The sequence below is a fragment of the Garra rufa genome, chromosome 4 (genome assembly GCF_049309525.1).
Source record: "Garra rufa chromosome 4, GarRuf1.0, whole genome shotgun sequence".
NCBI classification, from domain to species: domain Eukaryota; kingdom Metazoa; phylum Chordata; class Actinopteri; order Cypriniformes; family Cyprinidae; genus Garra; species Garra rufa.
Genome location: NC_133364.1, coordinates 31,093,591 through 31,096,963, shown reverse-complemented (window position 1 = coordinate 31,096,963; position 3,373 = coordinate 31,093,591). Strand labels below are relative to the sequence as shown.

General features: G+C 36.4%; 1 long non-coding RNA gene across 1 annotated transcript; it reads right to left on the bottom strand.

Annotated features, from left to right (window-relative positions):
- Nucleotides 1-2,213: 2,213 nt before the first annotated feature.
- Nucleotides 2,214-3,327, bottom strand: LOC141333825 (uncharacterized). The gene is made up of 3 exons (XR_012355431.1): nucleotides 3,268-3,327; nucleotides 2,871-2,939; nucleotides 2,214-2,553 (listed from the first exon to the last, which is right to left on the bottom strand). It is a non-coding gene; the product is annotated as an uncharacterized lncRNA (long non-coding RNA).
- Nucleotides 3,328-3,373: the final 46 nt, after the last annotated feature.

The following is a 3,373-nucleotide window of genomic DNA, read 5'->3' as shown; positions in this document are numbered from 1 at the left end:
GGTAACTGCCATAAGAAATAAAACTGCCATATTTGGGTCTTTGTCAGTTGTGTTAAACATGAACAAACACAGGACAAAGAAATAAAAGACTTATTAAATACTCATTTGCATGCAAAAACAAAAAACAAAGCACTTGAGCATATGTTTGCCTATGGCATGACTGTAAAATAAACAACAGCAATGAATATAAATAATACAGAGTCATAAGGATACACTAACAGTACCGTGCTACACATTAGACATGGCTTTTACAAAGTGACAGCTGGTGTGTGTGTGTGTGTGTGTTTGTGGTCTTTCAGTGATGTCTTTATGCTTCATTAGATGTTGGGAACATTCTGTTCATCTATTAGCACCTTTTAGTGACTAATTAGAATAACCAAGTACTGTAAAAGCAAGACATGAAACTAAATCCTTTAATCTTGTTTGATTTTCACAAGTAACAATAAAAAAGCTCCTTACATTTAACTGGTTTTCTTTTAAGCATATTTCTTTAAAATAACTGTAAATATGCATAAATGTAAATATATACAGTGCACTGAGAAAGCATTCATTACGTTTTTTCACGTTTTGTTACCCTGGTGAAAAAAACAGCCTGACCAGCCTGGAGACCAGCTAAAACCAGCTACTTCCAGCTTAAAATAGCTAAGACTAGCCAACCAGCCTATGATGGTTTTAGCTGTTTTTTTTTTAGCAGGTTATGTTTCTGCCTTATGTTAAATTGTTTTAAACTACTTTTCCCCATATCAATGTACACACTTTGCACCGTAATGACAAAGCAAAAGCAAAATTTTCACTTCAACTTCATAAATTTATTAAAAAGAACTGAAATAAGTACATTGCATAAGTATTCAAACCCTTAACTCAGTACTTAGCTGAAACACTTTTCCAGCCTCAAGTCTTTGTGGGTATGATGGAACAAGATTTGCACATCAACATTCAACAATTATCTGCCAGTCTTTGCCTCACCTCTTCACCTTTCAGGCTCTGTCAGCTTGGATGAGGTCTGGCAGACATTTTCAGGTTTCTCCAGAAATGTTTGATTGGGTTCAAGCACAGGCTCTGGCTGGGACTCTCAAGGACATTCACAGAGTTGTCTATAAGCAACTCTTGATGTGTGCTTAGGGTCCTGTTGGAAGGTGAACCTTCTGCCCAGTCTTAGGTTCTGAATGCTCTGGACTATATGTCAATATTGTGGTGCATTGAGCTTTTCTTCTACTGTAAAGAGTCACTCAGTCTCTGCCACTGAAAAACAGCCCCACAGCATGAGGCTGCTACCAGCCCACTTTACTTGACGATACTCTGCAGGTGATTAGCAGTGCCTGGTTTCCTTCTAACATGTTACTCGGAAATGTGTCTTCACTGAGGAGAGGATTGAGTCTTGCCACACCACCATAAAGCTCAGATCGGTGGAGTGTTGCATTGATGTTTGTCCTTCTGTAAGTTTCTCCCATCTGCTTATATGATCATGGAGTTCAATTAGAGTGACCATCAGGTTCTTAGTCAGCACTTTAGCCAAGGCCCTTCTCCATCAATTGCTCAGTTTGGCCAGGAGACCCGCTCTAGGAAGAGTCGTAGTTGTTTCAAACTTCTTCCATTAAGGGTAATGGAGACTACATGCTTCTGTAAACCTTGAATGCAGCAGATTTTTCCCCCTGAACTTTTCCCCAGACGCGTGGCTTGATGCAGTCTCTGAGCTCTATACACAGTTTTGTTTTGTTTTTCACCTCAGGGCTTGGTTTTTGCTCTAATTTGCATTTTCAGTTGTTAGATCTTTTTTGAGCCATGTGTGCCTTTCCAAATCCTACCCATTCAATTGAATTTGCCACAGGTTAACTTCACTCAAAGTGTTGCAACATCTACAAGCAATATGAATTCTCCTGATTTAAATTTCAACTGTCCCAGATAAGGGTATAAATACTTATGCAATGGAATCATTTAGGTTTTAAATTTTAATACATTTGCAAAGTTGTAAAAAAAAACATTTTTTTTGCTTTGCCATTATGGTGTATGAAGTGTAGATTGATATGGGAAAATTTCAGTGTAAATTTCTGTATGAACAAAAGATCCAGCGACAGAGCTATGAACTTAACTAGTTACCCAGATGTGATGATTGTGTGAGCATAAATTAAATAATGAATCTTTGAACAAATAAGGCTCCATGAGGAGCAGATGGACTGCATTATATTTTCAAGTTACAACTATTTTGGCTTTAAACAGATTTAACTTTTATTTTTGAGCATTCAACAAGTAGAGCATTCAAGTTAATACATTTACATACATTCATTTTAGAATAACTTTTTAAATAACTGAATATTTTTTAAAACAGTGAAACAAGCAATTCATTAGTAATATGTAATGTTTTCACCGTCCACATTCAGGTTTACAATGTAGTCATTTATAGTAAAAGTGAGAACTTCAGTGTGCGTGTGATTTAAGCTTTAATCCCAAACACAGGGCCAGCTCACTCTTCTGAATCTTCCCATCTTTATTCACATCACAGTGGCGCAGCAGAACCTCACGCAGGTTATCCAGATCACCTCCACTGATGCTGGGCTGAGACAAAGAAGAAAGTGAATACAGATAAAAACAGGGAGAAATCAAAGTAGAAAGAGACAATATACCATTGTAGTAGGCGTTTACATTTTTAATCAGTCAATTAATAAATAGTTACATTTATATCCAGAGTGCACGCTAATGAATAATACTGAAGGTTATGGACACAAATAAACTAAAACAACAAACCAAAAATTTATAAATTACAGCAGTAGTGATGTTTCCTCAGAATATGTCACAGACATGTAAGTTTAGGTTTGTTATAAAACTAATGACTTCATGTTTATGATGATTAGTACTGTCTTATAATCACTTACCCTGACAAGCTCCATCATGTCTTTGACAAAACCGTCCACCTCTGGTCCTTCAAGGGCTCCAGTCTTACTCTAGAGGAAAGCCAACCATTAAAAGTCATTACATGATTAATTTTAATACTCTCCTCCCATAAATTTTGCATCTGAAAGGAAAACTCCTATAAATACATATTCAATAAGTTAGGTGCAAAAGTGTGTTCACGCCTTTTCAGCGTTTATTATTCAATGCGAGTCTTCAATAAATTCTGACAGTACTATTTTAGATGTTTGCCAATGACCAGTTGCTTTTTATTCTTTTTTGGAGGGCTTTCAAAATTGTGTCATATGCCCAGTGTTATTGCAATATCAGCACAATAATATTTGTATCATCAACAGTAAAAAGGTTAAAAAACATTCTTACAACATCATAATGTACAAAGATCTTCTCAAAGTCTCTCTTTCTCTCCTCTTGACTGCTGGCCTGAAGAGGGCAGGAAATAGAGACAGCATCATGCACTGGTTTAAAG